The sequence below is a fragment of the Gorilla gorilla genome, chromosome 6, assembly GCF_029281585.2.
Source record: "Gorilla gorilla gorilla isolate KB3781 chromosome 6, NHGRI_mGorGor1-v2.1_pri, whole genome shotgun sequence".
Classification (NCBI taxonomy): Eukaryota; Metazoa; Chordata; class Mammalia; order Primates; family Hominidae; genus Gorilla; species Gorilla gorilla.
This window is the reverse complement of record NC_073230.2, coordinates 35457096-35481162: the sequence shown is the minus strand read 5'-3', so window position 1 is coordinate 35481162 and position 24067 is coordinate 35457096. Positions and strand designations below refer to the sequence as shown.

The 24067-nt window shown below is 42.7% G+C and overlaps 1 protein-coding gene and 1 long non-coding RNA gene across 3 annotated transcripts in view; one reads left to right on the top strand and one right to left on the bottom strand.

Annotated features, from left to right (window-relative positions):
* JAZF1 (JAZF zinc finger 1) overlaps positions 1-24067 on the top strand; it is a 356426-nt gene that overhangs the window by 143364 nt on the left and 188995 nt on the right. The window contains exon 1 of one of the 2 annotated variants that reach the window (XM_063708432.1): positions 17502-17603. The exons of the other annotated variant lie outside the window; for it this stretch is intronic. The gene's annotated coding sequence lies outside the window, so the exon portion shown is untranslated. Of the gene's footprint in view, positions 1-17501; positions 17604-24067 lie in introns of those variants that run through there. 2 annotated transcript variants of the gene reach the window in all.
* LOC129523639 (uncharacterized) overlaps positions 1-24067 on the bottom strand; it is a 100923-nt gene that overhangs the window by 25026 nt on the left and 51830 nt on the right. The window lies entirely within an intron of this gene.

Below are 24067 nucleotides of genomic sequence, written 5' to 3'. Positions count from 1 at the left end.
ATCTGCTGTAGCTAGAGGGAGTTTGTTCTGTAGATGCCAGTGGGCTGCCGTGAGGGTTGCTGGTTATTCACTTTCTCTGGTCTTGCTATGTGCATTCTTTGCAGATGTTTCTCCCCATCCCTGACCGTACTTTCCTACCTTCTCCAGGAGCACAGCCTCACCCCCAACATCCCATACCCCTGAGTGCCCAGGCAGGGTTAGGAACCTCTAGGTGTCTAATAAAGGGAGGTAAAAGCCACTAACCTACGTTAAGAAGGTAGCTCTCCCTCCTTTCCTCTGTTTGGCACAAGGTATCACGGCATTTGGGGCAGGCCCCAGAATAACCTGTGTGCCATGAGGAAGCCCAAATGTCCTCCAGAGATGACCCTACCTCCTCCAGTGCGAGCCTTTTTCAAGATGCTCTGTGTCCAAAGCTGTCTGCAGAGTGAGGTTGCGTTACTCTACCACTTCTGTTTGCATCCTCATTGTTCCCCCCAAAAATGAGTGAAGACTATGGCACCAGATGAAGAATAAACAAGGAAAACAACTTCGGGTTACTAATATTTTCAAATAATATGCATGCCCCCAATAACTGTACAAAACATAAGAAAAAAATCACTATAGAAGTCAGATAGGTTTTAGTTTGTTAGTATGTCAGTAGTTTGTTAATCAGTGTTTATCAAACTGACTCTAACCTGAAGTTTATTCTAGGCAGGGCTGCTGTCCTGGTGGACTTGAGTGTATAATGGAATCATAATTATTGCAGAGTACTGCATGTTAAAATGACTGGTTGGGGGAAGGTGTTATTTACTTGTATTTTCCCCCACAGTTGTTACATATTAGTGCATCAAGACAAAGAAATGATTATAATTTACTGAGTAAAGTTGCAAAGGTCCTTGGCAATCATCTCACATACATGTACTTATAGAGAGGCTAGAGCTACTCCATTTGACTTTATGTATGTTACATTGTTAGAAAAAAAGATAAGGTCTTCCTGCTGAATTTTCACAAATATATCTTCTTCCACTTAAAGATATTATTGATAATTGCATTTAATTTTTCTCCTTTATTTTCATGTATTTATTGTCATACATGTCTATGGTCTGTTCTCAGGGTTTCAGGTTGCTGTTGCTTTAGAATTGAAATTGAGAATTGTTCAGGACAATGGTTGAAAGCTTTGCTGGGTTTTGAAAACCCAGAAGAAAAATTAATCGGGTATATATTTTCTGATTTACATCTTGTCACTCTGTGTACTCACTAATGAGTACATGTTAACAATTTCTGTGCATGCCATAATTTCTCTGCACTTTATCCTCCAGCTTGCTTCTCTCGTCCAGCCCTTCCCAAAAGTAAAGCAAGGAACCACAATAATCTCTCCTGCAGTCATCCATTAGGAGAAAGGGCTCTACACCAAAATTGAGTGGATTATTTGCTTTTAAGAGTTTGTTAAACATGTTGTGAAAAAATATTTTCTGAAAAATTTATTTTTGATGATACTCTCTATCTCTAGATTTCTTAAGTTTCTCATTCTTTTCCTGTTTTTTTACTTACTTGAGATTAATGCCACACTGATGTTTTTCAACACTATAACAGATAAATTGGGCCTGTTTCTTTCTTTTTTTTTTTTGAGATGGAGTCTCACTCTGTCGCCCAGGCTGGAGTGCAGAGGTGCGATTTCAGCTCACCACAACCTCCACCTCCTGGGTTCAAGCAATTCTGCCTCAGCCTCCCAAGTAGCTGGGATTACAGGCGCCCACCACCACAGCAGGCTAATTTTCATATTTTTAGTAGAGATGAGGTTTCACCATGTCGGCCAGGCTGGTCTCAACTCCTGACCTCAGGTGATCCACTTGCCTCGGACTCCCAAAGTGCTGGGATTATAGGCTTGAGCCACTGCACCCAGCCTATTTCTTTTATATATATAAAAGATTGCAATTTGAGGATGGTAACGGCTCAGCCTTCATGTCTTAGCCTCACGTTGTAAGTTCTCATCTTGCTGGCTGTGATGGTATTTCATTAATATACAGGATAGTAAAAAATCACACTTTGTTTGCAGAGGCCATGGCATGTTTACCTTTTACTCAATAGCAAATTCCTTTCTGAGTGAACAGGGAAGCAGGATTTGTCTTCTGATATTTCATCCAGATCTCTGTTTCTGTTAAGAGGATGATGGTGTCATTTCTGTACTTTCTAGAAGGATTATGGCATTTTAATTCAAAAGACTTGTGTTCAGATTCCAACTTGGCCATACACCTGGGTATGTGAGTATAGGGAAGTCACTTACACAGTTTGGCCTCTGTTTTCTCATTTGTGAGTTAAAGACAGAGCTGTCTCTTTTGTAAATGCTTTTGGAATGAAGCAGGATTGGGAAAAATAAGAATATTTTCCATACAAGAATGTGAATATTAAATGCTCCATTATAAAAATTATAAATCAGTGTGTGTGTGTGTGTGTGTATTAGTTTTCTTTCATATTTTTATTATAACTGGCCACCCTCAAAGACTGCCTCAAAATAACAAAAGAAACTGAAAGGATTTCTTTGTGCTTCCAATTGTTCTTCTCCCTGTTGTTTGTCTTAAAAGCAGTGGGGCCCCCAGTAGGCAAAGCCTTCTAGGATTTGGCCAAAGGGAACAAAAACCCACCCTAACCTTTCAGATTCTCATGTTCCTTTGACTCAAATTGCTTAAGTAAGGTTCTACTTAAACTTCGTGTGTGTGTGTGCATGTGTGTGTTTTGCCTGGGATCAGTAGAACACAGAACAGTTTGAAATTCATATTGTGGTGTTTTATTTCAGAAAGTCATAAAAGAGAATTTTTTTTTTAGAGAGGTATTGGTATTTCTTATGCATCAGGACTAACTGATTTGAGAAAATTAAGAGTTCCAGCTGGGTGCGATGATTCATGCCTGTAATCCCAGCACTTTGGGAGGCCGAGGCAGGTGGATCACCTGAAGTCAGGAGTTCAAGACCAGCTTGGCCAACATGGTGAAACCCCATCTCTACAAAAAAACACAAAAATTAGCTGGGCATGGTGGCGGTGCCTGTAATCCAGTTACTCAGGAGGCTGAGGCAGGGAGAATTGCTTGAACCCAGGAAGTGGAGATTGTGGTGAGTCGAGATCGTGTCTCTGCGTTCCAGCCTGGGTGACAGAGTGAGACTCCTCCCATTGCCCCCCCAAAAAAGAGTTCTCATAGAGTACCATAATTACAAGTTTAGCAATCAGGGCTCTTTGAAAATCAGGAAGGAAAGAGGTGCATGTCATTTGAAAGAAAGGGGAGTTGCTGTCAAGCACAAAGGATAGTATTTACACAGGTAGCTGGTAAGTTCTTGCTTTCCTCAGCTGGGGTGTGCCCTGTGGTCACATTACAGTAATTCCCCACATCTGCTCCACACCCTCAATTCTCATTAGCGGTATGACCACTCTCTTCCAAGGGTTTTACTCCCCAAATAACTTTGGAGCCTTCACAGGCTTACATGTGCAGCTCGAGCGTACCCTAGGCCTAGCCAGTTTTGGGTCCTGGAGTGTCTCATTTCTAATTAGAGCCACAGTCTGCTGCCATTCCAGCCCTGGTGCCATTGTCCTCTGCCACCTTGCCAGCCTCAAGTCTTTATCCACATTACACACTAGGCTCCAAATCTGTGGTCTTCCTCTTTAACTCCTTGGAAATGTTTTTATTTTTGTGGACTTCTGATCGCATAATCGATGTTCCATCCCAGTGGCCGTGCAGTCTCCTTATTTTCACTTGAGTCAGCATTATGTCAACTAAGTACCAAGCACTTTGCTTTGTTCTAGGGGTAAATATGGAAAAGATGGACTCCCCATCTAGTTTGCTTAAGTAACATAATCCATACTTACATAGGTCCTTTGTTAAATTCAATTTGCAAGGTACTGTAGTAATATCTTTAGAGAGTAAAGATGAAGGGGTCAAGGACTGAGAGGAGATGCTTGGGCACACACGTTTGTGTTGGGTTGCTTTCGCCTCCTTGTGGGGAGCTGAGGGGAGGTGCTGGAGCTGCAGTGGGAGGACCAAGAGGTATAAAGGGGAGATGGTAGAGCATATGGATGCGGCACAGGTTAGGGTCAAAGACTGGGCCCGTTGTGCTAATGTTACTTCCTTACGTGGTAATGACACTGGCCTGGTCCTGGGGTCTCTTCCTGGCTAGAATTATCCAAACTCAGGTGTTTAAAGCTTTCAATCTTTTTATGTTGATTCTTAGACCTAGCTGGAAATGCATGAAGCACAGAGGCAGTTAGGTTGCTTCAGGGATAGCCCTGCCTCATATTCTAAATATATTGGGCAAATTCTCATTAAAGTGAAGATAAGGTTTCACTTCTCACAAACAGAAGAGGCTATCTGATCTAGCAAATGAGGGAGTGGGCTTGACACTCTTAAGCTGTCACTCCTGCTAGCAAAGTGAAACATGCTGTTTACAAACATGCCAGGGCAGAGAAAGCTTTCAGCAAGGCACAGCAGAGCCATTTTTTTCTCTTTAATTCCAAAACTATAAGATGTATTTATCCTCTGTGAGTCTTACAAAGAAAGCCAGTAACTTTTTCTTATTATTAATTTCCAAATTGCAGATCTATTTATTTAGTTCTGAACTAGTATTTTCAGAGTCCATATTTTCTGTCCTTGGTTTCTGTCCAAAATGTGCAGTGCCAGTGTTGATTCTTATGCAGATTTCACAGTTCCCTTTTGCGGGTTAAAGAAGAGAGAAGGAGAAGGTAAACATGAAAGTAAGGAAGAAATCATGTTTTATTCATATGATTTGTACATATACAAGATGAACTTCTATAAACATAGATCATATCACTTTTAGAACTTTTAGATTTGTTGTGAAGCTTAGGAAGAGAACCAGCCCCAGTCTTCACTTAATGGTTGCGTGAGACACTCCAAAGTGTTCTTGGAAAAGCAAAGCCTCCCACACGCAGAAAGAAGAAAATCCTCATGTCTCCCATTGCAGGTTCCCATGTGACAAAGTGTAGATCCTGTCTCTTCCCAGAGAGTCTTTATCAGAGAAAAGAAGCCCATTTTCTTTTCTTTGTTTTAAAGTTCTGGGGTACATATGCAGGATATGCAGGTTTGTTACACAGGTGAACATGTCCCGTGGTGGTTTGCTGCACCTATCAACCCATCACTCAGGTGTTAAGCCCAGCATGCATTAGCTATTTTTCCTGATGCTTTCCCTTCCCCCAGCCACCATGACTGGCCCCAGTGTGTGTTGTTCCCCTCTCTGTATCCATGTGTTCAGCTCCCACTTATAAGTGAGAACATTTGGTGTTTGGTTTTCTGTTCCTGCTTTAGGTTGCTGAGAATAATGGAAGAAGCCCATTTTCTAAGTGAAAAAGTTATGCATACGCAAACGTACATGTACAAATGGTACGCTCTGCAGGACGATGCTAGTAACCAGCATAAGGTCTCACTGCATCGCCAGCTACATTCCTCCTGGTCTCTGCTTCCTAGTCTCAGAAGCAATCTGGGGCTGAGGGGTGGGATATTGGGAGTGAGGGTCTTCCCACAAACACTTTCTCTTCTCCCCATCGTCCACTCAACATCTGTCATCCCCCACCATCACCATGCCGGTGTTTGTTCTATATGAACGTTCACTGTTAGACACACAGGCAGAAATGGCCATCAGAAAGATGATACTTCCTGGCCCCTTCTTCCCCATATCAACTTCTAAAGACTCTTCTCTTTCCTAAGGTCTAGAAAGACCTAAGGGTGACTTCTTTTTTAGGATCTAATGTATGAAGGTGCCATCGATAGAGAAAGGATGCAAAGGAGAGCTGAACCTGAGGTATAGATGTCTTTTTGGCTTTAGAGGACTCAACAGCTAGACCATATACTAAGTAGATGTAAATATGCTTCGTGTATAGCAACCAAGCTTTGCCAAGAATAGGTAGTTAGGTAATTGATGAGATGCCTGGGAACTGTGGTTACTTTTAATGACAACTGTGCCTTTGTTGGTATGAATAATGACACAAGGATGAAAATGATGAATGTATTTATCTGAATATATCATAAGAAGGTTTATCTTTATCATGGGGGCAGTTAGGTAGAGCTTGACAACCTTCTTAGTAAATGTTTATGAAATACTTTTGGGCAAGACCAAAATAGAAATCAAAACTTTCATTTTTCTCTCTCCCTAAACCAAAAGAGAGAGAGACATTATTTAAAGTTTAAGTTTTAAACCAACACAAAGATAAATAAAAACTATTTTAAAGTCAAGATGGTAACTGACGACCTGTACTTCACATTATAAATAGTATAATGGTTCATAGTAACTCATGTACTTTTTTTTAGTGGTACAAGTCTCAATCTGACAAATAGATAAAGCAAAATTTACAAGATCTTTGCAACTGTCTTCCAGAAGGAATGAAGCCAGGCCTTGAAAGGACGAACAGCCCTTACTTATGCACAGTTATCCATAACAAGTCACATTTACCATGGAGGTTTACCTGGTCAAGGCATCGTTGCTTTTCTCAAGAAGGTAGTGCTGTATCCTGTGTGGTTTCATAAAGCGCTATAATTGGAATAGCCAGACCAAAATTTTCCAAGTCTCCTCTTTTGGCAGTAAACGTGGGCTGCAGAAACATTTTAGTTGTACAAGACATTTAAAACTGTTTATCTCTTACTCCTGTCCGCATTGATTTGTTTGTATTCCATGCCTGCCTTCCACAAGCCTATAAAACTTCCCTAAACTACAGTCAGAACTGAGGCTGTGTTCTGTATCTGTATATTTAAACTGAACACTCCTTTTCAATTCTTTAGAAACATTCTCCATCCTGCGCCAGCCCCTACAAGGCTCTTGCTCCTTCTGGTTTGCTCAGGTCTGCATCTAGAGGGGCACCGCCTGCAGAGTCCTTGTCTTTATTTTCTGAATCTCATCAGCTCACCTGCTCTGACACTCTGATATAATGATGCCAAGTTGTATTATTAACTCTTGCTATTTTTCAGATTTTGAAAGTAAGGATGCTTTAACCCAGGTATACCTGAGGCCAGTGCTCCATTCACCTCAACCCCTTGACTTTGAAGAAATGTGTAGCACTTTACTGAGTCTGAACTTACCACTGATTCCTATGATTTGTTTTCCACCTAGTGATGCACTGTAGCCAGCACCTGAGTACTGACTGTATAGTTCTTCACCTTGTCAGCAAACTTGGCTCTGATCATTGCAAAGGTGCCATTGCTTTCTTTTTCAAACTTTTAAATAATTAGCTTATATGCTGTAAGAAAAGATCTAAACATTTAGGTTAAAAAATTTAATATCTCTGTTGCCTCAGTACTTAAAATGGTTCCCATTTTATCGAAAACATTATTTCCTAAGAATTCTATAGATTTTCCCATGTAGCCTTTCATTCTCTACATAGGTATTACCAAGTTCTGTAGCCATTTTTATCTGTGATACATCTGTTTAGGATAAAGAAAGCAGTTGCCTTTGTAGTAACTTCCCATGGTCTGTTCTGTTGCATGTGCTTGATTGTGGATTGAGAGGGGATTTTTAGAGGACGTTCTTTTCATCTGTTAGCAATTCCTTACAACAGACAAAGTGTGATGTGTCAGATATCTTGATTCCATTGTTTTGTCCTCATTCTTTCTCCTTCATTCTTAAGATATTTCATAAGCTTCTGCCTAAGTTTTCTGACTAAAATTTTGCCATATTATTTAGTGATCCAGCATAAAAGTGAATTGTTGGTTTTGTAGGAAGTAAATTTGACTTGGCAGAACATCACAAGAATGAGTCCTGTGCTGGGAATCCTATTCCTCCCCGGGGCCATCCTCTAAGAAGCATTCGGCGCAGTCCCTTGAATCACTGCAGCCCTTAGAAGTGAAAAACTGCAAGGAAGATGTCAGGAATGTGGATATTAACAAAAGATGTCTGCATAATTTTGCTTTAAGTTAGGTATATTATGTTAAATCATCTGCAAAATAATTTTTTCTCCTAGGATGAAGCAATAAATTTGAGAAACTCATGAGTTTCCATGTACCATGAAAACCACCTAAAAGTGAAATTATTATTTTTAAATTATAACTTTAATGAGTAAAGTTTTTACTGTATAATATCAAGTTTTCTCTCCACTACAGGGAGAAGTCCATAATGGCAAGGATTTTTGTCTTTATTCTTAATTCACTTTTGCATCCCCATCATCCTGAGCAATGGCTGGCATTTAATAGACACTTAGTACATATTGGTTGGATGAATAGTTGCGTAATGTTATTCACCAACGCTTAATAGAGTTGTTAAGGCAAAGGAGACATTCCAAATGAGATGCCAAATCCTATCCTTATTCGTGACAATTGACTCTTGCATCTTTATTTGTACATATTAATGAGCGGATGCATTGTTTTTACATTCCTGGGGTGGATGGTTTTGCTTTGTGTCTAAAAGTGGGAATGGAGCAGAATGGAAAGGTGGTAGAGAAGAATGTTGCAACATCTCTACATATTGCCTTCAGCAGATTCAATGGACACAAGAAGTTTGATTTAGTATTTAGTGCTACATGACCCTTAAGAATACAGCCATAGTGTGGTTTGTGCCTTTTTGGAAATAGCAACAACATGGTTAAGTTAAATCTGCAGGTAATATTCAAGTGAGCTCCTTGGTCTTTGATATTGTTCAAAATCCTCCCCCTTAAACTCTGGTTTTAATGAACCGTTATTCAAGCCTACCTGAACTCTTGGAAATGGCAACAAGCAATGAAATACCCAGAGGTCAAGAAAGGGAGGGTAATGACTGCTTGGGTGTTTCAGATTTGGCTGAAGACTATTGCTTTGCAGAAGATAGGTTGCTTGTTTCATATTGAACTTGGGCTTGTTTTGATTCAGTCATTTCCAGAGCCTTGCAGAGCAGTTCCTGAGACCAAACTTTCAAATAAACCAATTAGAAAATACAGAGAATAAACGAACTTCCATTATAATGTCTTCATGATCATCTGGGTTTTAGAATGTAATAGGCTCTATTGAGAAATGGGTCCCTTCATGACTTTGATTAATTCAAAAGTTCTGTTTTGCTGTTCAGTGAAGCTGATAGCCCTGTTTCCCCACTGCATACCCCGTGCATCAGGGAAAGAAACAGGCATTGGGGCTGAATCCCAGCCTTCCACAGCTACTTGTTGATGGTACATAGCTGCACATTTAACTCCTTAGCTATAAAATGGAAAATGTAGTGTCTGTTTTGCAGGGTAATTGTGAGGATTAACTGAGATAATATAAGTACCCAGCCTGGCCTGGACTAGGTGATGAAGATAGCTTTGTTGCCATCCCCTTTAGTTATTTAATGTTTATGTTGCAGCCAGCAGATTGGAGTTCTGAGATGAGAGTGCTCTCCCCACTCTCCCGACCCACGTTCCCATTTCTCTGCTCTTCAGAAGCCTTGGCATGGAGTCTAAGGAAGTATTTCCCAGATTTTTGCATTTCATGGGGCAGTAAAATTTTATCAAAAAACTTTATCAATATGCCAATGGTAACTCTTTATTTTGCCAATGAAAGACATTTTAAAATGTCACCTACTGTCCCACATTATTTCACGAAAGAAAGGGTATTTTAATAACCAAACAAGAACATAACCCACAAATAAAGGACTGTCCTTATCAGTGTTTCATCCCTTGTGAGAGATCAGAAACAGGCCAGGGCCAGCATTAGGAACCACTTTTTCCTACTCTCCAGGCACAAATAAGGATTTTCTTCTTCACCATGGAAGCAACAACCCTTATCCCCAAGTGAGCCACTTTTGGGGCAGCCCCTGAGACCGGCATGGGGCTGGGGTCAGTACATCTGTTCATTCAGGCTGTTTTCTCCAGGGACGGGAGAAGGGGCCTCACCCCTCCTGACAAGCCAGCTCAGCTGTTACCATTTAGGGGCCTGAGTCTGTGGTGAGCCCAGAGCTTGGAGACTTTCACCAGCCCTAAATGCCCATAAATTAAAGAGTCTGTTTTTAAACACGGGTAATGGAAAAAGACACACTGGCGAATAGGAGGGAAGGTGTGAAGCCCACTTGGGGCAGCAAATCAAATAAGTTTGTGACCTGATGCAGTGGAAAACCGAGGTAAGGGGTGCAGTAAGTTTTGTGGCATAAGCCATTCTGCGGACATCTCCTGACCACTCACCAGTAAGGAGGTGCTGGCTCCCTTCTCCAGTGCCGGTGGCTTCAGGAATACTTAACTAGGTCCTATTCAGTTGAGAGAACATTTAGTAAATGACTACTGGGTATAGAGTTCTGTGTTAGGGGCAAGAAATTGGGTCTGTTTTTATAAACATGAAAATATAGCCTTTGCATGGTACCTTAGTTACATAAATGATACCTGCACCATTGGTTAGATTCCCCTACACCAAGGAATTCTTATGAGTAGCACATTCTAGGGGGAATGAATTTTCAACATTCATTTTGTACATATGTTAGAAGCATTGCAGTCACCCAGAGGAACCTGAGCCTTGAGGGGGAAAGCAGCTGGAACAGGTTCAAAATCAGGGCTATTACTGGGCCACAAGTGCCAGGGACTGTCAGTTTGGTGCACGAAAGGCTCAGAGCTCTTGTGTCTGCACTACATTCTCTTATTCTTTTAGTCCTCTTTTGAGAAGGATATTGTAGTAAGAAAAACAGACTTCCTCCACTGCAGCCTACCCTGCTCCAAGGTTTAGGGTAGATGGTTTGGGCTAACTTTGGGCTTTAGAGAAGAATACTTTTGTAGCTTTTATTCCTGTGGAGCATTTTTCCTTAGATTCATCTTTAGAAGTCACTTGTTGCTATTAGCAACAGGATGAGGGTGTGAGCCTGGGCAACCAGACCCAGTGGGGCCTCTAGACTTCCTGTAACCTAGGCCTTAAGCTAGAAAGTAAAGGGGCTCCTTATGACCAGGGTGACCATAAGTGTTGGTTTGCCATGGCCAGACCTGGATTACACATTTGTCCTGTTGTCATTATTAATAACACTCCCTTTCACTGTGTCCCAATGGTTTGGACAATGAATTATATGATTCTCTACTTATAATTAATTGACATATAACCTACCCTGATTTATCAGCACCTTGGCAAAGTTTGGTGCCAAGGCTCTGAATAATAACAGTGTGCATTTGGCTAGAGTAACCCCAGCTCCGCCCTAGTTCTCATGAACCTGTATTCACTATGGAAAGCTGGTCTAGAATTTAGGGTTTCAGAAACCTGGCCAAAAATCTTTCCATCTCACATCAGTCCAACATCTGCTGCTGCAAGGGCCATATTGACAAGACTAAATACACCACTAAACCATAAGTGAAGGTTTAAGAGTTGAGGATATAATTTCAAAGTCAGATTTTAAACCCCTGATTGGTTTCTTGACCAATCTTCTGTAGCAAACACGTTAACTGCCAACTTGAGAAAGATAGTATGTTTTTAAATGACATATTTTACTTCTGAAAAATTAAATAATATAGTAGAATGAGGCTGGCCTTGGAGTCAGAACTGGGTTTGAAGACTGCTTATGCTCTTATTTAGCCATGTGGACCAAAGCAAGTCAATTTACCTTTTCCCGTGTTTTCATGTTTTGTGAGGACAAGCACATCTTTTTCTCATGGTGGTGGTTGTAAGGATTTAGATATGATGTTGTTGTATGGAGAGCGTATTACCTACACTGAAAATTTTAGTTTAATTTCTCTTTCTTACTCATAGCTTTGAAGAAAGTAGAATAAAGGGTTGACTGGGTTGTTGTTAAGTATGAGGACAAATGTTCTTTAACACTATCATTGGTAAGTGGCATTTCTCCAGCAGGGAGGTGACAAAGTAGCTAAACCCCAAGAGGGGAAGAGTGTGACTAAGCCAGGAACAGCCCTGGACACTCAACGGACATTGTTGGTGGGTCACCAGATTAGGATTAGGGATTATAGAAAGGTGTTAGGGAACAGAACCATTGTCCTGAGTTTGTCAGACCCAGAGAAGAGCTTGGGCTGTAGCTGTGGTCACTGTTTCCCTGTGGTCAGGGCTTTCTCTTCCTGCAAGAAGCTTGGCTGTCTTTCAAAGAAGGAACCTCAGTCTATGATTCTGCTGGTCATGGTGCTTTAGAAAGTAGTTGGTCTGTGGAATCCTTGTCAAGCAATACAGAGAGCACCCAGTGTCCCAATAAGCTTGTTGCCCCTGGTAGATTATAAACTCCTTGAAGGAAAAGGTTCTGTCTACGTTTCATGATCTCTCAAGTTGTAGGCTCAGGGCATGGCATGTCAGATGACAGAAAGTGAGCCCTTTAATCTCTCTGGGAAGCTTAATAAGGATTTTATCATCACTTCCTATCTTCCAAAGCATTCTCTACACTGCATCACTGGTATTTTGCCAGAGATGCAAAATTCATCATGTCCCTCTTCCATTCAGGGTCCTTTGGCTACTTATTGTTTATCACCAACTAGTGTTCTCATACCTGTTTCCTCATCTTCAAAATGATGATAATTATGGAAGGATTGTTTTGAGGTCTAAATGAGTATGTGTGTATACACACATGCCCACACCTGGTTATGTATGTGCATACCTCTAGCTCACCAAAATCCTCCTTTCTCCACCCTCGGACCCAGCCATTCTGAATATCTTTTTTCCACTCTTTCACCATATTTTTTTCTCTCCCTTAGAACTTTTAATATGCTGTTCTCTCTTCTTAAACATCTCTCTCTCTCTCTTTTTTTTTTTCTTTTTGTGACAGAGTCTTGTTCTATCACCCAAACTGGAATGTGGTGGCATAATTACATCTCACTGCAGCCTCAACCTCGTGGGCTTAAGCAGTCCTTCCACCTCAGCCTCCTGAGTAGCTGGGACTACAGGTGGTGCCACCATATTCATTTTTAAATTTTTTATTTTATTATTATTTTTTTTTAGAGATGGGGTCTTGCTATGCTGCCCAGGTTGGTCTTGAAGTCCTGACCTCAAGCAATCCTCCCACCTTGGCCTCCCAAAGTGCTAGCATGTCAGGCATGAGCCACTGTGCCTAGCCCTAGATATTTCTTTTACTGCCGCTCCTGACTTTCTGCTCTTCTTCCTTAAACTTAAATGTCATCTATTCTAAGAAGCTTTCCTAATTTTCCAAGTGTAGGTTAATATAGTGTTTTTTCTAGGTGCTCATTTCTTAATGAAGCATTTATATCTATAGCATCTATAAGTCCTTAAGGTAGCTTAATTTACCAAGCATTTATTACATTGGGTTGTCATTGTCTGTCTACCTGTCAGCCTCTCTCTTACTAAAACTGTCCACTCCATGAGGGCAGGAACCTGTCCATATGGTTCACTTTGCCTTAGTGCCTAGCCCAGTGCTGGACTCATTAACACACATTCTAAAATACTTAACAGTATTTCCTGAATGGATGAGTGGATGAATATAGGTTAAGCAGGAAGGTCTGTCCTAGGAATTAAGCTTGGTTGTTAAGTGGTTCCAAGTTTCAGTATCATGTGTGGAGTAGATTCTTGCTAATTCTTGTATTATGTGTTATTTAGACACCAGGAATCTGGAATTTCAGAATTCACTTCTAATTCTTCAGATAACCTTTTTTATTTTCTCTTAAAACCTTAGTTTTCCTCATGAATGCAAACATAATTGGAAAATCGTTTCGAATTACTTACATCCTCATTTATGATATTTGAAAAACAGCTTTTGTGGGAGCTCAGCTTTGTCCATAAGAGCAAAGGCTTAGCAAGGGAAATTATTTCAGTGAATCTGTCCTTCGATATATTGGAGAAAGGGAGGTAAATTAGTCATTATCACTTCAAAATTTTCTATAGAACTACAATGCTTCACGGCTGGACTCGTTTCTGTCTTCCTTCATGGAGTCCTTGCAAGGCCATTCTAAGCCATGGTAATCTCATCTAGGTGTGAACCTCACAGACGTTGTTTGTACTACCCCTGTCTTAAGTCATTCTTATATACCATCATTATTGTATACCATTATTTGTTTTTCCTGTGTGTTTGTCTTGTATCCTCACGAAGCACCGACCTCTAGAGAATAAAGACTTCACCTCACATCTCTTTCAGTACTGCCTGACATCCAGCACAGCTTTATGTAATTTGGTAATTTTTTACAAAGTGAAATATGGTGGCACGTGCCTGTAATCCCAGCTACTCGGGAGGCTGAGGCACGAGAATCACTTGAACCTGGGCAGTGGAGGTTGCAGTGAGCCAAGATCATGCCATTGCACTCCAGCCTGGATGACAGAGACTCCGTCTCAAAACAAACAAACAACAACAACAAAGTGAAATATTAAAGAAAATCTTCAGGTATAATAAGTGAAAAGATAAGACTGACTCCATTTTAAAAATATATATGCAAAGAAGACTAAGAGGATAGTAAAGGATATAGTAAAATGCACAGCCTGAACTATGTTTGGATAGTTGATTATGGGTAACTTGTTTTTTATAATTTTCTAGATTTTCCACTTTTTCTATAGTCATCTGTTATTTTTGATCAACAAAAAAAGTATAAATGTTATTATTTTTTAAAGGAAGAGATTTTCTTGCCCTATTTAGTGTCAGAAGCCACAGCTGAACTTTGTTGGCAGATAGGAGCAGATGTTGTCCTAAACTGTCTCATTGCAGCAAAGTTTATCCATTTGTTAGGACGGTCAGGAAAAGGTGGTGCCAACTGCATTCTTTTGGTGGAAATTTGAAAAGATTTTGTCTGGAAAAGCAGTTAAGGGCAGTGCTGCCATGGTGTGTTTTTGAAAGCTATGCTTAAGAAGTGGGAAAGTTACATAATATGGAGAAATTCAGATGAAAACCCAATTTTCTTAACAAATCTCTTAGAAAATATTGTTGTGACGATATTGTTCAACGCTGTCTGATTTATCTGAGCATATCCTTAGGTCTTTGAGACTGGGTTTCATAGAAAACAGTCTTCAGTGCTTTCTGTGAAGTTGGCAGCTAGGACTCTAGCAGGTGCGGCTGTCATAGCAGTTATCTTTTATTGAGCCTTTTCCCAGTCATTTGTCCATTCACTTGCATTTTCTCATTTAATCTTCACAGCAACCAAAAGAGGCAAGTATTGTTTCTTTGTTTGAATTTTACTGAAGAGAAACCTGCCTTCTAACAGAGGTTAGTTAATTTGCCGAAAGTGACCCAGCACAGGCAGGGGCCAGGCCAAATGCTCAGTGAATGTCTGCTCTGCACCTGGGCCTTCTGCTGGACCCTTGGTGATGAACTGTGGGCCCTTGTCTCCAGAAAGCCAAAATAACATCCCTGGGGAGACAGGTTATAAACAGGCAAAAAGAAACCAAGTGAAGAGTCAGGTGACGCATTGGGAGAGCAGAGAGGAGCAAGAGCTGGTCAGGCGGCCCTGCCTGGTGTCCAGTGCCTCTGTCCTCCAACCCTGCCCCACCACCATGTCTTTGTTTGTCCTACGTCCACACTGTCTTCACCTGCCCCTGACTTCCAGAGGCGGTGGCGGCCTTTCCTGCCCGTCACTGCGCTCCTGCTGCTCCTCCAGCTGTTAGCAACTGGTGTGTGTCCTTAGTGTGTGCCGAGTTATCAGTTCTACACATTATTTTACTCATTCCTCACAACTCCATCAAGTCAGAATTTTCATCCCTGCTTTTCAGAGGAAGAAAACAAGGTTTTGAGAGCTCACAGATCATGTTCAGATGGACAGTTAGGAAGTGATGGGCCTGGGCGTAAATCCTGTTTTGTCTGATTCCTAAGGCCTGTGACTTTAACCACCTGCTATAAATGCCTTCATGCACAACTTTATTTGCCCCACACTGCTCATCCTAAAAGAAAAAATGCTGCTCTCCCATGGGAGTCTTTCCTGGTGTCTCCTGCCAGAACTCTCTCGGCCCGTGTCTGCCCCTTGCCACTCTTCCTTTACTTCACCGTGATGGGGTCCTGCCCATCTCTTGTTGGACCGTGGGCCCTCTGAGGTGCACTAGTATCCCCCAGGTGCTTTGAATGTAGCAGGCACTCAGGACCATCTGGGATTCTGCAAGATGGAGGGTTTCTGGCGCACCTCCATTACTGAGTAGCTCTGGGGTATGGTTGTGAAAAGAAATTTAATTTTGAAATTCCAAAGAACCAGGTTACTTTTCTATTTCCTGACTTCCTCCCTCAGACTTCATGAGGGAGTGGTTCGGTTGGTATTTGAAAGCTCTGAGCAGCTGCAGTTTTCATTTCACTTTTAAAACAACCAGTGAGTTTTGGTAATTCTCCTAAAGAGGCCTTGGGTGCTGGAGAAGACATGCTCAGCCAAGGCTGCAGAGGCTTCAGCCACTAGCGTGGATGCAGTTGGGAGGGACAAATGCCAGTGTCACATTCATCAGCAGTTCCTTCGCTCACTTCTACCTCTACTGAGAACAGGGAGCTTGGGGTTGAGAAAACGTTTGATGCTTTTGAAATGCTGCGAAATGAAGACATGGTTGTGGTACGAATATGCATGTCCATGCCTGCCGTAGGACCACGTAAGTGTCATGACACTTGTAACCACAAGATGTCAGTATGGGATCAGTCCTAGGGGTCATAGGCTTCAACTCCTGCTTCCAGGAGGAGAAGGCACCGTGGAGGCGCTGGCTCTCCTCGTTTGTTTCCTTCTGCAGCAGTGTTACCCCACAGGCTGCATTTCCGATTCATTTTCCCTGTGCCGTTTTCCATGGGCTCACACCTCATCAGAAGGCTTCTCTTCGCTTTTCTCTCTAAGCTTAAATACTTTTCCTCACTCCTACTTATGTCCCAAGTCACCTTAGGGATTCCCCCATTTTGGTATTATCGCAGCACTCTACTTTAAAAATTTGCAAAAGGATATAAGTTACAGCATAGTTTTATCTCTTATCTAAGGAGGGTTTTAAGTAGTTCAGCATGAGGAAAAAATGGTATCTCTGGTAAGAACAGCACTGTTAGGATGTTTTTTCTTTTTTGGTAAAAGCTTAACCTATAGGGAAAATAGCTGAGCAGAGCAAGCAAAAGAGGGAGAAGTGGTGTTCAGGGCAGAACATGTGTCTGTTGAGGCATTTCTGTGCAACATAGGTAGGCTTTTGTAGCCCTCAGAAAGAGGTAGGTATATTGCACCCATTATTCTGATGAAGAAAAGATGAATTATAATACCTTTCCTACAACTAGTTAACTACTAGCTGGTAAACTAGTGGCATAGCCTGGAAACTAGTGGCATAGCCTGGATTTGGAGTCAGGTCTGTTTGTCGCAGAGCCTGTGACCCCCAAAAGCCTGGGAGTGTTACTCTTGTCTCTATCATAAAGCAAGGAGGAGTCTTAAGAATCCATTCAGGAGTTTCAGCAAATATCTCCCCAGAGACCTGGCTACATGGAAGATGCCATGTTGTGAATAATACAGAGACCTATTAAATATATTATTTGCCCTCAAGAAGCTAAATAAAGTCAAGGAGGGGGGTAGGAAAAGACATGTAAATTCAGCTCAGTATAAATCAATCAGAGGATGGTAACATTTCCATGACGTGGTTGGAGGGGCAGCAAAGCAGAGGGGAAGGGCCACGGTCCAGGGTGAGTTCTGTCCCATCTATGAGCAATTTGTAGGATCAGCCTTCAATAAATCTACCAAATGAAAAGAGTGTTGCTAAGGTCACGTTTACCCCAACATTCTGAGATTCTAAGGTGGAATATGAGAAGGGGCATAATCCAAGCCGACAGAGGTTGCCACCCTACGTGCCTTTGTCCCCCAGACACGGTAAGATTATGCTTAATCCTCTCTTTAGGTGGTCTGGTCCAAGGAGGACAGGTGGAAGCAAGGCAGGAGGTACAGTGTGGCTTGTCAGCACTGGTTCCAGTGTCCTGGCCCATGGCTTAGATGCAGAGGAGAATGGCTTTGAGGCTTCTGGAAAGATTTGGTAGGGAAAATAGCAGAGGGCTTCTGGAGGATAACTTTAGAAGTACTGTGTCAGTGTGAAGAACTTGGCAAGGATAAACAGAGGAGCCACAAGGATGACTGAACATTTGAAAAATAAGACCTGAGAGGAGAGGTTAGAGAAACAGGGCTTATGTAACCTGGAGCTGCTCAGAGGTGACTTTGGCAGGCTTCTTCAAGAACAGGACTCTCAGGATCTCTGCACAGACAGCAATGACTGGCCCTTTTTGTCCATATCAAGTGAGGAGACTCCAACTGAACCACGAAAATTTTAGATTTGATCTGTGGAAAAGTTTTCCCCTCACAGCAGCTGTAAAATATGGAGTACATCATGGAGCGAAGTTTATAGAATTTTCTCTTCTTCCTGTCTTTCAAACAAACCACCAGAACACAGTAGAACCTTTTTATAATTGCGATGCTGGAGGACAGGCTTAATTTCCCACCATAGAATATGTTGTATTCAGCCTCTGCTGTATTTGGGGGGATGTGACTGGTACAGAGCATATCAGGTTTCTCAGAACAGTGAATCATGTTAGTTGTAATAATGGGTTCTGGATAGGATGACTGTATAATTTTTCCCTTAATCTGCAACACTTTGGAGAGTGAAATGGGGTGCTGTTAATAATGATGCTAGGACAACAGGTATAAAGTGGCACTGTCCCTGGCAAAATGTGACATGTGGTCACCCTGATTCTGGGGCCGTCTTTTCAGAGGGATCCTCTTAAAATAGAAATCTTGTGTTCTCTCCTGCTAAGACTCTCCTGTGTCTTTCCATTGCACTAGAATGAAACCCACACTCCCAACGGTGGCCCACAAGGGCCTGTGAAAGCTGGCTCCTGCCTTCCCCAGCCTCATCCCCACACTAACTGGATTCTGTGACCATGCACCCAGCACATTTCCGCCTCCAGGCCTGTGCCCTGGCCGACTCCTCCTCCAGGAGCTGTTTCTCAGTATCCTTGCCCACCCCCATCCTGCCCTTGGCCTCGCTGGCTCGTTCTACCCCTTCCTGTCTTGGCTGGAACATCATCTCCATGGAAAGCCTTTTCCTATCCTCCGTGTTGCTTTTCTCCTTTTCATCTACCTGCCCGTTTCCTTCATAGAGGTAATTGCTTATCCACTTTGGGAGGCTGAGGCGGGCGGATCACCCGAGATCAGTTCGAGACCAGACTGACCAACATGGTGAAACCCTGTCTCTACTAAAATTACAAAAAATTAGCCAGACGTGGTGGCAGGCACCTGTAATCCCAGCTACCTGGAAGGCTGAGACACAAGAATCGCTTGAACCCCAGAGGTGGAGGTTGCAGTGAACCGAGATTGTGCCACTGCACTCCAGCCTGGGCAACAGAACGAGACTCTGTCTCAAACAAACAAACAAACAACAACAACAAAAACAAAGAAGTAATCACTTATCATTTGCTGGTCTTTTTCACCAAAATGTACACATCACGAGGGCAGGATTTCACTGGTTAGCCCACAAGTATCTGGCCAGTGCTGCACTCATGTGCCTAGGACATGGCTGCTGGAAAATAGGTGTGGAATGGATGACTCACTGCCTGCAGTTCCACATGGATTAATTCATCTCCTGACTTCCCTTTGCACCCAGAAGGTCTGTGTTTCTAAAATATGAATCAGCTGTATAAGTTTCTTTGTTCAACAGAATTGGTTGAACGGCGACAGTATGTACAATCCTATGCTGGAAGAAGCCGAAAACAGCCCTTATTGTTTGAGAACATAGAGGATCTAGCTGAAGAGGAAACGAAACATTAACTGAGTTAAATAATGGCTTTTTTTTTTTTTTTTTTTTTTTTTTCCCTGAAACAGAGTCTCACTGTCACCTAGGCTGGAGTACAGTGGTGTGATCTCAGCTCACTGTAACCTCTGCCTCCCAGGTTCAAGCAATTCTCCTGCCTTAGCCTCCTGAGTAGTTGGGATTACAGGCGCCCACCACCATGCCCAGCTAATTTTTGTATTTTTAGTAGAGATGGGGTTTCACCATATTGGTCAGGCTGGTCTCGAACTCCTGACCTTGGGTGATCCACCTGCCTCAGCCTCCCAAAGTCCTGGAATTATAGGTGTGAGCCATTGGGCCCGGCCAGATAATGGCATATTTAACCTAAGTGCCAGTGAAGAGAGCAGGATGGCTCTCTTCCCTGTTCTGTTCTGTTCTGTTCTGTTTCATCCCTTCCCCTGTTCTGTTTCTCTTCCTGGAAGTTACCATCTGACATAGTACACATAACAATGTATATTTAGTGATGTCCTTATTGACCCTTGTCCTTCCCAGAATGTAAATCCTCTTTTTTTTGTCATTCACTGCCATATTTCTAGTGCCTAGAACAGTACCTGGCACATAGTAGGTCTTCGATAAATATTGGTTGAATGAAAGAATGAATGATACAAAAGAAAGCAGAGAACGATCCCCTGGGCTGCCTTTTGGACTTCAACAGGCTCTTTAGGGAGGGATTGTGTTTGACTCCACTGAGGAGTGGAAGGAGAGCAGTCAAAAATGACATAATGGCATGAGTAAGGGCAGGGGGAGCCAGCAGGTACATGAGGGTGATGTATTTGGTCTAGAAAACAAACCAGTAAGCTTTCAGTGTTGTTTCTTGAACTCACAAACAATGCCCCCTTGGCCCCTGTCCCCTCATCCTCACTCATTTGGTCTGGGTGAGACCCAAGGCAAAGGTGTCAGGGGAAGGCTGGCTGCCACACACATTCCTTGGTGTTGGCATTAAAACAGCAGAGTGAAAATAGCCAGCCTCAGAAACATGTGGGCAGCCGTGAATGTCCCACTATTCTAGGGATTAAAATTCAGTTTATGGGTTGTTCAGGCCTCTTAGCTCTTTCCTCTGAATCCACATTCTGTCGGTTTCACCACCTGTTTTTAACTCCTTCAGAGGTTGGAAAAGAAAGAGGTAAGTAAGTGACTTGATGCATCATCAAGAGCTCCAGGCTGACCTCAGAGGCATTGCTCCATCAGAAGCCACTGGGGCGAGAGGCATGGGTTTTACCTCTGACCAAGGGCAGTCCAGTCTGCAGCAAAGAAAGGCAGAGGGAAATGGCCAACTGGCTTGGTCTGAAGGCACCGGCAGCTTTCAGCATGCAGTTCACTCCTGCGGGGCTCAGAGGCTCTATAGTGCCCTCATTAAAATGCTGTCACTGTCTGGAGGAGGAGCAGCTACTGTTAGAGGAGGCCTAGCTGAGATGAGGGCCCTGTGGGGTTATAAGCATGATGAGATGCCCAGGCCTGTGGTGGGTGTGAGGGGAGAGGCAGGGACCTGGAGCCTGGGGAGCAGGGGGGACCTGGAGCATCTCCATCGCAGCAGTTATTTTTCAGGGACGATCCTGAGCATGGGCAGGTCCCCTTCGTGGTGCCAGAGCTGACAATACAAAGAGGGCTTGCACAAAAAGGATCCACAGCCTCTGCTGGAACGAGGGTGTGTTTCAGGCCTGCTGTAAGCACAGTATCCTTATCTAAACACATGCCAGTCCTTTTCCGGAGAAAAGACAAAACAGTGTCTGAGTATGTATAGTTTTTACAGTTTCAAAGTATTGTATAATTTATTATAAAATATTTCATAAATATTTTAAACATACAGAAAATAATGCCATAGGCACCCATTGTGTATTTAGCATCTTGCTTTAACATGTATCTCAGAGCATCTGTTCCCTAATTGTTTTAAACAAACTTTTTATTTTAGAAAAAATCGCAAAGATAGTACAGTTCTTATATATTCCCATGCCGAGTTTTCCCTGTTATTAATGTCTTACATTAGTATAGTCTATTTGTTACAATTAATGAACCAAATTGATGCATTGTCGGCTATTCTTTATTCAGATTTCTTCGTTTTCCCCTAATGTCATTTTTCTGTTCCAGGATCCTGTATTAACATTTAGCCACTATGCCTCCTTAAGCTTATCTTGGTTGTCTCAGTTGAGTTCCCTAATGTTTAAAATGGAATGATACCGCTATGCCGAGGTGCTTCGAGGACTCTGAAGCTCTGTCAGTAGCTCTCAAACTTGAGCTGCGTCAGAATTTTTAGCATGGGACTTGTTAAAATGTAGGTTGCACTGCCCCCTACCCCTACACACAGACACACACACACACACACACACACGTACACACACACTTTCTGCTTTTGCTGGGTCTGGGGAGTGGCAGGAGCTGAGAATTTGGCAGGATCCTGGGGGCTGCTGCTCCAGGACCGCACTTTAAACCACTGCTCTCTGCAAATGTAAGGGTTGATCCTTGTTGAGTGGGTGAGCCCACCATCTTTATGCCACTCCCTTCCCAATAACAGACTGTGTTTTCAGAGAACATAGTTTCCTGTTTACTTCTGTTCTAGAAACTCCTTGAAGACTGTCTCACAACCCCAAAGTAGAGAGACATTCAGTTGTCTAACACCCAGGTTTATTACTGCTGTCTAGGACCCATATGCTAGTCTGTTTCCGTGCTGCTGTTAAAGACATACCGAAGACTGGGCAATTTACCAAAGAAAGAGGTTTAATGAACTTACAGTTTCACGTGACTGGGGAAGTCTCACAATCATGGTGGAAGGCAAGGAGGAGCAAGTCATGTCTTACATGGATGGCAGCAGGCAAAGAGAGAGAGCTTGTGCAGGGAAACTCCCCTTTTTAAAACTATCAGATCTTTTGAGACTTATTCACTATCACAACAACAGCATGGGAAAGACTTGCCCCCATGATTCAATTACCTCCCACCAGGTCCCTCCCACAACACATGGGAATTCAAGATGAGATTTGGGTGGGGACACAGCCAAACCATATCAACCCATAAGATGGTTCATCAGAAATGGAGAGAGAACCCCTGCTTGTGTTACTGTCACAATGCCATTTGTGTCACTGTTCAATGGCTTGGGTGATGGGAGGGTTACTGGGAACCAGTAGCCAGTGCTCTCTTAGGAAAACCAAATGCAATTGGCATTTTCCTATTCCTTTCCTTTATCTGTTAAGAAAGAAATCTCTTAACTGGCAGTAAAGAGAGCATGCATTCCCCGCCCCTGCCCCACCATGTAATTTTAGCATCTATTTGGATGGCTGTTGGAAGCTTGGATTTTAAACCACTGTATTTTTACAGCTGTAGAATCCACTGCCTCAGTTGATTTAACTAGCAGCCATGGGTTTGTTTTCTGGCCTAGGTCTGCCACTGGTTGCTTTTGGAAAATTTTTTCTTAGGCCTATTTCTAAGAAAGTGTTAACTGTAATTTTTATTTAGATATTGATGGCAGTCTGTTCTTCTTGCCAACCACACCCTAATTCTGAATAGTAGTGGACATGTGATGGATAATTCATATACTTAAGCCATGAAGATTAAAGGTAGCTGAGTGAATTGGAATCACGGTCTAAAAGGGAGATTTCCTCAGCCCTGGTCTGTCTGTGGCCAGCAATCAGATAGGATTAAAGACCTGTGCAGCCCCTCCTTGTGATGTCTCTCATAGAATTACTATCCTTGACCACCTCATCAGATCCTGCAGCCCGTTACTATGTGTCATCTAATCTAAGATTACTAAACTGCTTTGGTCATTTCAGTGCCGTGGTTCTAGAAGCGTGGTTCTGAGATCAGTCAGCAGCATCAGCGTCACCTGGGAGCTTGTAAAAAATGGAAATTCTCAGGGCCCACCCTAGAGCTACTAAATCAGGAACACTGGGGATGCCCGCCCTACTCCCCCAACCCCCGCTATCCTGAGCTGTAACAGGCCTCCAGGTGATTCTGATGCACACTCAAGTTTGAGAGGCCATCCTGAATGGCCCTCCTATTTTTTCCTCCCACTGTCTTCTTTAATCACTGAACAACATTCTTTTATGTATTCCATTACTATTTAGCAAGCAGGCCCTGTGCTAGGTCTGGTTCTTATTTAGCAAGCAGGCCCTGCGCTAGGTCTGGTTCAAAGGTGAACAGCCCTGGGGCTTGTGCCCGGGGAGCTTAGCACAGCAGTGGTTCTCAGCCCTGACTGCACATGAGAGTCACCTGCGGTGCACTCAGGTGTCTCAGTGGGTGTTTCATGCCAGATCAAATTAAACTGGAATCACTGGGGCTATAGCAAGGAGCCGCTACTTGATAAACCTACCCAGGTTGAGAAACACGGAGCTAGTGGGAGAGAATGCCCATCAGGAGGTTTCAAACCATGGGGTAAGTGTGAAGATGGGGCAACTAAAAGGAGCAGATGGGAGGGTCACTTTACCCAGGCTTAGGTTGTGGTGGGAAAAAGGAGGGAGAAGTATCTGCAAAACTTTCTTCAAATTGTATTTAAAGGTAAACTAAAAGAAAG